The sequence below is a fragment of the Spinacia oleracea genome, chromosome 3 (genome assembly GCF_020520425.1).
Source record: "Spinacia oleracea cultivar Varoflay chromosome 3, BTI_SOV_V1, whole genome shotgun sequence".
Taxonomy (NCBI): domain Eukaryota; kingdom Viridiplantae; phylum Streptophyta; class Magnoliopsida; order Caryophyllales; family Amaranthaceae; genus Spinacia; species Spinacia oleracea.
In genome coordinates, this window is record NC_079489.1 from 39,355,205 (window position 1) to 39,365,769 (window position 10,565).

At 43.7% G+C, this 10,565-nt stretch overlaps 1 pseudogene; it reads left to right on the forward strand.

Moving 5' to 3' along the window:
* Positions 1-826: 826 nt before the first annotated feature.
* Positions 827-927, forward strand: LOC130471099 (uncharacterized; annotated as a pseudogene).
* The last annotated feature ends 9,638 nt before the right edge of the window (positions 928-10,565 follow it).

The window sequence follows — 10,565 nt, forward strand, 5'->3', positions numbered from 1 at the left end:
AGGATAACCCCCACTTGAGGCACCCCTAAATTGCCCATAAGAGTAGTTATAACCCCCTCCACCTTGATGGTTGGGATTATAACCCCCTTGGTTGTATTGGCCTTGATTGCCAAAACCTTGAGATTGACCGTAGGGCGCTTGGCTTTGATAGTCTTGTGCTCTATAGCCACCTCGGCCTTGGTTATCATACCCACTTCCTTGGCCATAGCCTTGGTGGGGACCATACATGGAGGGCCCTCTAGGTTGCCTAGCAAAATTAGGATTGTTAGGGTTATCATTCCTAGACCTCTCATTGATGGCATTAGCATACTCTACATCAAAATCTCCTTCATACGAAGGGCCATAATCCACAAATGACAAGTTATGAACTAAAGGGCATGCATCGGGGGAATGATTATAGTCTTGGCAATTTTCACAAAAGAATGTGCCCGGAGGCATCGAGCCATATGAACTAACCTTGCCCTTCCCCTTATTGAGAAGAGTGGCCGAAGGAGATGGAATTGTGGACGGAGATGGTGGCTTGCTTGCTGCACTTCCCGCAAATGGTGTATTCTCAAGCTTCTCTAATCTCGAGCTAAGCTTCTCTATCATCCGTGCTTGCTCTATGGCGTACACCGAGCCCTTTCCATCCTCAATCCTACTTTTCCCATCATAACTTCTTGCACCTACATGCCAAGATTGGTAGTTTTGAACTACATCTTCAATTATCTCCTCAATTTGATCTTCCGTTTTGTTCATGATGGGGCCTCCCGCGCCCGCATCCAAACTTGTTTTCGAGCTTGGACTCAATCCTAGGTAAAAAGTTTGTAGCAGCAACCACTTGGGAATCCCATGATGAGGGCATTCCTTTTGTTATTCCTTGAATCGGTCCCAAGCCTCGAAAAGCGATTCATCACGGCCTTGCTCAAATGATTGAATCTTGTGGCGAAACTCCCCCGTTTTCCCATGAGAATAGAACTTGTTCAAGAAGGCACTAGTTACTTCGTTCCATGTGCGAAGTGAGTTGGGCTTGACCTCCTTGTCAAGCCAATCACTAGCACGACCAAGCAAAGAGAAGCGGAACAAAGTCAATCTCACATAATCCGAGGTCACACCGTTGTGTTTTATTGTGTCACAATAGTGTTCAAACTGCTTGAGATGCTCGTGAGGCGACTCATTGCTTTTCCCACAAAAGGGATGACTTTGCACCAAATTGATCAAGGCGGGCTTGATCTCAAAATTATTAGCACATGTTGTTGGTGCTTGAATCCCACACGTAGCCTCAAATGCTCCCGGTATTCCTAAATTCATAACCGGAAGAGCCATGTTCTCACTAGCTTGCTCACTCACCTCTTGTTCCGTGCCAACACTCAAAGCCTCAAACCTATTATGATTTGACGAGCTACAACGAGCAAGCCTAAGTCTCCTTAAAGTCCTTTCCAATTCAAGGTCAAGAGGATGGGGGATCCTTTGACGAGCACGTCCCCTATCAAGCATAAACACTCAAGAAAACCGTGAGCAATGCAAAGGAAAAACTAAAGCAAGAATGGAATATTTTTTTGTATTTTCAATTAATGAACTAGTCTCAACTAAACTCAATAACAACGACCGTTCCCCGGCAACGGCGCCATTTTGATAAGCGTATTTTCCGTCGTTGATAGAAAACCACCTATGCAAACAATATTTATAAAACCACTTCAACTACCGGCAAGCGGTAAGCAAAGGGATCGTCCCAAAGAAACGGTGAATTATTGAGTTGGAAGTCAATCTAGTTCGATCAAAGATTTGTTTTAAATTGTCACTTTTAAGAGTCTAAAAAACAAATAAAGAACTATGTAAAATTGAATCAAGAAAGGGAAATGCTAGGGAGTCGGGGATAGCCTAGGGAAACCGGGGGAAATCAATTCAACTATTTAGCAATGGTGATCATGCAACGAAATGGTGATTAGGCAAACGGCATCTAAAGACGAACCCGCCACCTCTCGGATAGGGAACGCTAAGCGTCTAATCCACGGAAGAGCTTTCGCCTAATCCTAGACTAAACTAACTAGCATTTAATAGGTACCGCCATTTGATCAACACAAGATAGGTCCACAATGTCTTGCCAAACCTATCCTATGGTTCCACGGAAATCTAATCGAATAGCATTTGCAACTACCACTCAACTAGCATGGATTTCCTATCATCAAATCTTATTTAATCACATGAATCAACCAACAATCAATAATATATTTCCCCTAATTCATCCCCTAGTTTCTCCCCTTTCCCTAACCTAAAACTACTCACTAATCATCCTAACAATCAAGCTATCCATTAGTTCAAAACTAACTATCATGAAATTAAAGGAGGAGAAGTAGAGAATAGGAAACTCAATTGCTCAATCAAATCAAAAACTGAAAATCAAAGTAACAAGCAAAATTGAAATCAAGAACTCAAGGTATTGAGGAATTGCAAAACAATTATCAACTAAGCAAGTGAAAGAATTAAAGAATTCAGAATTCAATTGCATAAAGAAGAGAAGAGTTGAAGAAAATTACTGAATTGATGCTTGGAATTGAAGAGTTTCTCTCTCTAGATTGAAGAACAAAATCACAAAATCTCTAGAATTGAAAGTGTAAAAATATGAAATGTAAAATATGAAAGCGTCAAATGAAAATAATCAAAAATCCTATTTATACTAAACCCAAAAAATACGAGTTTTAAACTCGAAAACTGAATCCCGCGCAGCCGTGCGAACGTGCAGACCCAGGTGCGATCGCATCAGTGCGATCGTGCTGTGCATCAATGCGAACGGGCCCTGCGACGATTCTTCTCCTTCGTGTCGTGTGATCGTGCCCAACAACCGTGCGATCGCACGGCTGTGACTTGGCTAAACCTTAGAAAATCCTTGTGTGCTCGCACAAGAATTTAGTGCGAGCCCACCGAAATTCCGTGCGAGCGGGCTCCTCTGCGGTGCGATCGCACAAAATCACTCATAGTTCCTGCATCGATTTTCCGGATTTGTGCGAGCACACGAATTTGAGGCACGAGCGCACACACTGCCTTGACTTTTGGAGCTAACTCTGTAGACCCGTGCGAGCGCACAAAATGTTCGTGCGATCGCACGGCACTGCCTTGACTTTTGGAGCCAACTCTGTAGACCCGTGCGAGCGCACAAAATGTCCATGCGATCGCACGGCACCTGCTCGAGCAAATCTCAGCTGTTTTTCCATCATTTTCAACATTATCACCTGAAAACCACAAAGATGGAAAAGGGGAATAAAAGAACAGCAAAACTATATAAAACTAACAAAAAAGCATAATAAAACTCTATAAAATCCTAGCCTAGAGCGACATAAATGTCGCTCATCAGTATGGAAAGGAAATTGGAATCCTACTAGGAACTTAATTAGCTTAATTAGAATTTTATTAAAACTCTTATTAACTAATTTATCCATTAGGATTAGGAATTTAATCTTTAAACGAATCCCATTACATTTAGGATTTGTATCGGACACAAACACACACACGAGCATGGCCCGCATGCGCGCAGGCCATGCCCGCGCACAGCCCTTGTAGGCGCTCAGCCCACGCAAGCCTTGCGGCCCACGCGAGCAGCCATACTTGCAGCCCATTGCGCGCGCAGCCATGCTGGCAGCCTTGGCCTGCTGGGCCTGGCCTTGCGCTGGGCCTGGCGTGGCCTTGGGTGTCTTGTATGGCGCGCTGGCTTGCTGGACGCTGGCCTGGCTTCGTGATGGGCCTTCGTCTAGCAAGTCTCGTCCGATGCTAATTCGTACGACACGCTTCCGATTAATTTCCCGATTCCGGAATTCATTTCCGATACGAACAATATTTAACATTTCCGATTCCGGAATTAATTTCCGTTTCGAACAAATATTTAATATTTCCGTTTCCGGAATTATATTCCGATTCCAATAATATTTCCGTTTCTGACAATATTTCCGTTTCCGGCAATATTTCAGATTCTGGCAATATTTCCATTTCACATAATATTTTCCGATACGTACCATGTTTCCGTTTCCGACAACATCTACGACTTGGATAATATTTATATTTCCGATACGATCCATATTTCCGTTTCCGGTAATATCATCGTTTCCGGTGTATTCATTATATGCCTTTGACGAACTTAGCTCCCACTGAAACCAAGATCCGTCGATTCCGAATATCCATATATGGAGTATTTAATGCCATTAAATACTTGATCCGTTTACGTACTATTTGTGTGACCCTACGCGTTCAGTCAAGAGTAAGTTGTGGATTAATATCATTAATCCACTTGAACTGAAGCGGCCTCTAGCTAGGCATTCAGTTCACTTGATCTCACTGAATTATTAACTTGTTAATTAATACTGAACCGCATTTATTAGACTTATCATTAAATGCATACTTGGACCAAGGGCATTATTTCCTTCAAAAACCTCAGTCAAAGTGGGGGCTTATAGAGGGTATCTACACCCGAAAAAATGGGCAATTTTTTTTCATTTTGCATGCATACATATAGCCACAAATTTCAAAATGCACACACAACGCATACGAAATTCAATTCATTACCTTGCAAGAAAACAATCATATAAGTTCAAAATACAAAATCCAAGATTCAAACACAAAAAACCATACAAAATCCAAAGATTCAAAGATTCAAAGATTCAAACCATACAAATCCAAATACAAAAAACAAACTACAAACATCCATACAAAAATCCTCAAACAAAAGCTCAACCGAGGCAAAGTTAGAACTCGCTACCATGCAGGATCAGTGCGAGTCATACTCAATCACAGGCTCGATCACAGGCTCCTTATTTCTGTTCCGGCTCATGTACCGCTCCAACTCCTGGTCTAGCTCTGTCCCGGGGGTAACTGGCTCCTGCTCTGAAATGCAGAGGGTACCGGAAGGCCGCTAAGGTCCCTGCTGATAAGGAGGAAACTAATAAGACTGCTGGGTCGCCATAAACCGACGCCGCATCTCCAAATCCTGAGCCTGGCGCCTCCGCTCCATCTCATACCACTGTGCGCAAGGCTCCGCACCCCAAGGCTGAATCCCGCGCAGCCGTGCGAACGTGCAGACCCAGGTGCGATCGCATCAGTGCGATCGTGCTGTGCATCAATGCGAACGGGCCCTGCGAGGATTCTTCTCCTTCGTGCCGTGTGATCGTGCCCAACAACCGTGCGATCGCACGGCTGTGACTTGGCTAAACCTTAGAAAATCCTTGTGTGCTCGCACAGAAATTTAGTGCCACCGAAATTCCTTGCGAGCGGGCCCCTCTGCGGTGCGATCGCACAAAATCACTCATAGTTCCTGCATCGATTTTCCGGATTTGTGCGAGCACACGAATTTGAGGCACGAGCGCACACACTGCCTTGACTTTTGGAGCTAACTCTGTAGACCCGTGCGAGCGCACAAAATGTTCGTGCGATCGCACGGCACTGCCTTGACTTTTGGAGCCAACTCTGTAGACCCGTGCGAGCGCACAAAATGTCCATGCGATCGCACGGCACCTGCTCGAGCAAATCTCAGCTGTTTTTCCATCATTTTCAACATTATCACCTGAAAACCACAAAGATGGAAAAGGGGAATAAAAGAACAGCAAAACTATATAAAACTAACAAAAAAGCATAATAAAACTCTATAAAATCCTAGCCTAGAGCGACATAAATGCCGCTCATCAGTATGGAAAGGAAATTGGAATCCTACTAGGAACTTAATTAGCTTAATTAGAATTTTATTAAAACTCTTATTAACTAATTTATCCATTAGGATTAGGAATTTAATCTTTAAACGAATCCCATTAGATTTAGGATTTGTATCGGACACAAACACACACACGAGCATGGCCCGCATGCGCGCAGGCCATGCCCGCGCACAGCCCTTGTAGGCGCTCAGCCCACGCAAGCCTTGCGGCCCACGCGAGCCTCACAGCCCACGCGAGGAGCCATACTCGCAGCCCATTGCGCGCGCAGCGATGCTGGCAGCCTTGGCCTGCTGGGCCTGGCCTTGCGCTGGGCCTGGCGTGGCCTTGGGTGTCTTGTATGGCGCGCTGGCTTGCTGGACGCTGGCCTGGCTTCGTGATGGGCGTTCGTCTAGCAAGTCTCGTCCGATGCTAATTCGTACGACGCGCTTCCGATTAATTTCCCGATTCCGGAATTCATTTCCGATACGAACAATATTTAACATTTCCGATTCCGGAATTAATTTCCGTTTCGAACAAATATTTAATATTTCCGTTTCCGGAATTATATTCCGATTGCAATAATATTTCCGTTTCTGACAATATTTCCGTTTCCGGCAATATTTCAGATTCCGGCAATATTTCCATTTCAGATAATATTTTCCGATATGTACCATGTTTCCGTTTCCGACAACATCTACGACTTGGATAATATTTATATTTCCGATACGATCCATATTTCCGTTTCCGGTAATATCATCATTTCCGGTGTATTCATTATATGCCTTTGATGAACTTAGCTCCCACTGAAACCAAGATCCGTCGATTCCGAATATCCATATATGGAGTATTTAATGCCATTAAATACTTGATCCGTTTACGTACTATTTGTGTGACCCTACGCGTTCAGTCAAGAGTAAGTTGTGGATTAATATCATTAATCCACTTGAACTGAAGCGGCCTCTAGCTAGGCATTCAGTTCACTTGATCTCACTGAATTATTAACTTGTTAATTAATACTGAACCGCATTTATTAGACTTATCATTAAATGCATACTTGGACCAAGGGCATTATTTCCTTCAAAAACCTCAGTCAAAGTGGGGGCTTATAGAGGGTATCTACACCCGAAAAAATGGGCAATTTTTTTTCATTTTGCATGCATACATATAGCCACAAATTTCAAAATGCACACACAACGCATATGAAATTCAATTCATTACCTTGCAAGAAAACAATCATAAAAGTTCAAAATACAAAATCCAAGATTCAAACACAAAAAACCATACAAAATCCAAAGATTCAAAGATTCAAAGATTCAAACCATACAAATCCAAATACAAAAAACAAACTACAAACATCCATACAAAAATCCTCAAACAAAAGCTCAACCGAGGCAAAGTTAGAACTCGCTACCATGCAGGATCAGTGCGAGTCATACTCAATCACAGGCTCGATCACAGGCTCCTTATTTCTGTTCCGGCTCATGTACCGCTCCAGCTCCTGGTCTAGCTCTGTCCCGGGGGTAACTGGCTCCTGCTCTGAAATGCAGAGGGTACCGGAAGGCCGCTAAGGTCCCTGCTGATAAGGAGGAAACTAATAAGACTGCTGGGTCGCCATAAACCGACGCCGCATCTCCAAATCCTGAGCCTGGCGCCTCCGCTCCATCTCATACCACTGTGCGCAAGGCTCCGCACCCCAAGGCTGAATCCCGCGCAGCCGTGCGAACGTGCAGACCCAGGTGCGATCGCATCAGTGCGATCGTGTTGTGCATCAATGCGAACGGGCCCTGCGACGATTCTTCTCCTTCGTGCCGTGCAATCGTGCCCAACAACCGTGCGATCGCACGGCTGTGACTTGGCTAAACCTTAGAAAATCCTTGTGTGCTCGCACAGAAATTTAGTGCGAGCCCACCGAAATTCCTTGCGAGCGGGCCCCTCTGCGGTGCGATCGCACAAAATCACTCATAGTTCCTGCATCGATTTTCCGGATTTGTGCGAGCACACGAATTTGAGGCACGAGCGCACACACTGCCTTGACTTTTGGAGCTAACTCTGTAGACCCGTGCGAGCGCACAAAATGTCCGTGCGATCGCACGGCACTGCCTTGACTTTTGGAGCCAACTCTGTAGACCCGTGCGAGCGCACAAAATGTCCATGCGATCGCACGGCACCTGCCCGAGCAAATCTCAGCTGTTTTTCCATCATTTTCAACATTATCACCTGAAAACCACAAAGATGGAAAAGGGGAATAAAAGAACAGCAAAACTATATAAAACTAACAAAAAAGCATAATAAAACTCTATAAAATCCTAGCCTAGAGCGACATAAATGCCGCTCATCAAACTCCCCCAAGCTAAGCGTTTGCTAGTCTCTAGCAAACAAAACTCCACTAGGGAAGAATGAGCAACCTATCAAGTTCTAAAATTTACCAAAATCGAAATCTAGCAAATCTAATCAAGGCAAGACTAAGAATGGAAAACGCAAATCAAGAAAAGAGAGAAAGAAAAGAAGAAAAGAAAAGAAAAGAAAAGAAATTAAACTACAAAATCCAAGATGGGGGCTTTATTATGAAACAAGCATAGAAGAACACTAATATTACGAATCAAATAAATGAGTACAAGCTAACTAATGTCCCAAATCGAGTGAAAGATTCGAGCATCAAGCAAAGCGAACTAAAGGCAAACACTAGTCAATCCCCCTACATCCGGGCATACCACGTCAAAACTCTAGATCTTATTCACCTTTGAGAATAGCGTCTCGAGACACCGCGAAGGCGCCAGAAAATCAAGATTAGGCTACCCCACATCTTAGCATGACAATCCCATTCCATAAACTTGACCAAATCCTCCCTCCACCGACAATGACTCAACTCAAAAGGGTCAAGAGGACTTTTTAGGGTGTAACGTAGGCTAGGGGTAAGGTGCGGAATAAATTTGGGATGTGGTGCTCATACCTAAAGTGAAGCGCAATATGAACTCAACTCAAGCATAATCAACCGAAAACAAACTTTTCCACTTATTTGGGATACCCCCAAGCTTATTCAACAACAACTCTAAACTACAACTCTTTTTGTTCTTTTTTCCTTGATTTGATTTTCCTCTTTTTTTGTGTTTCAATTGAAACTTTTCTCATGCCTTGTTTTTCTCTATTTTTGGCTTTTTCAGAACTTTTTGCTTTTGCTTATTTATTTACTATATACAACATTCTTCCAAAACTTTGACATTCACACCAAACAACATTCATTTCTCAACTTTGCATATTCATTCAAAACCTCAAGCATCATAACACAAAGCTTCACTATCACTTCTAAGGGTGAAAATAAAACAAAGGCTAATAGGCTTGTAATGTGCTCATAAGAAATGAAGGGTCAAGGCTCAAACGGCTAGCAATGGGGCTAGTGCAAACAAAAACATATGAGAAAAATAGAAAATAAAGTTCTAAACTAAAAAGAAAAATAGTCACCGAAAGAAATGCCTCTATCGTCCCCTAAAGTAGTTCGGTCGCGGTCTCGGGAAGGAAATGGTCAAACTCGGGAGACAAGAAAGTCAATGCTAAGGATCCATGCCACTCAAATGAATATATGAATATGTGTTTGGGCTAATTTGAACATGAACCTCACAAGGGAGCAAATACCATTCTCTCCGGCTTCTAATCACTAGAGAATTCAACACCATCTTACCACAAGCCAAGAGTTCATGACGCATGCTACCCAAAGTTCAACCAACTTTCTTGACACCAAATCCTAGACTCGACCCAAGACATTAAGAACCGTGTAAAAATCTACCAACTAGGAATAAAAGCATTCTAATCTACAAGTTCCAATTTTATATGCCCCAATCAAGAATATTGCCTAAAAAACCTAGAAAACTTGCCTTGACGAAAAAGAAATCAAAACAAAAAGAAAAGGAAGAAAATAAGAAAACACACCAAAAAGGAAACAAAAAGAAACAAACACAAAGAAAAAGAAGAGAAACTAAAAATCAAGCTAAATCAAACTAAGAAAACAAAGAAACAAGCATGTGTTGGTATGATTTCAAAGCAAAGAGCATCAACAAATAGGCATCCACAAACAAAACTCCCCCCAAGCTAGAATTAGGCCATGTCCTCAAGGCCCAAAACTAAGCAAGGAGGGGCACATCTACCCATCCACCCAAATGCCCCAACATGATATATGCCCGTCCCCTAAAGAATGCATAAGAGTAGGAAGGATGTTACCGGAAGTATCGTGGGAGCAAGTCCCGCAAAGACCCGGGTAAAACCCGAACAAACTCACCAAAAATGGACGGACAAGGCACAAGATGGAAAGTGAGAAACCACCGCAAAGAATCATACCAAAACAGTGCTAAAAAACAAGGAAGAAAAATTGTTAGTAGACGAGGGCCAAATGGCCAAAACACACTAAAAACATCATCAAAGACTCAACATCACCTTATAAACAACCACATGAAGTGGCAAGAAGACCATCAACACAAACAAGCGGCAAAAGATCCAAGCAAAACCCCCACTCCGCAATTCTCCCCCAAGCTAATTGCAAGCATACCATCACATCAAGAGGGGGGAGAAACGGAGGGAACCCTAAGAAGAAGGACCCGGGGCATGCGCCTTACCCTTTGCATCATAAATCCTCCAAAAGTCATCCCGTTCAAGGCGATAGGCGCGAGCCGCATGGTCGGTGAAAGGGGTGACATTGTAGGTGGGGTCCACATCGGGCCCCGAAGCATCGTTGTAAGGCGGCCAATCATATTTGGGCCGAAGGGGGTAGTTGCCATGGGGAGGCTCTCCTCGGGGAACATTCCAACCTCCCATGTACCCCCTAGGCCACCCGGTGAAATCCTCGGGCCAACCTTCTGGCCGATCAACCGGTGGGGGAGTGGGATACATGGGGTCACCTCGGTAGTCACTCCCGCCCATCATGGT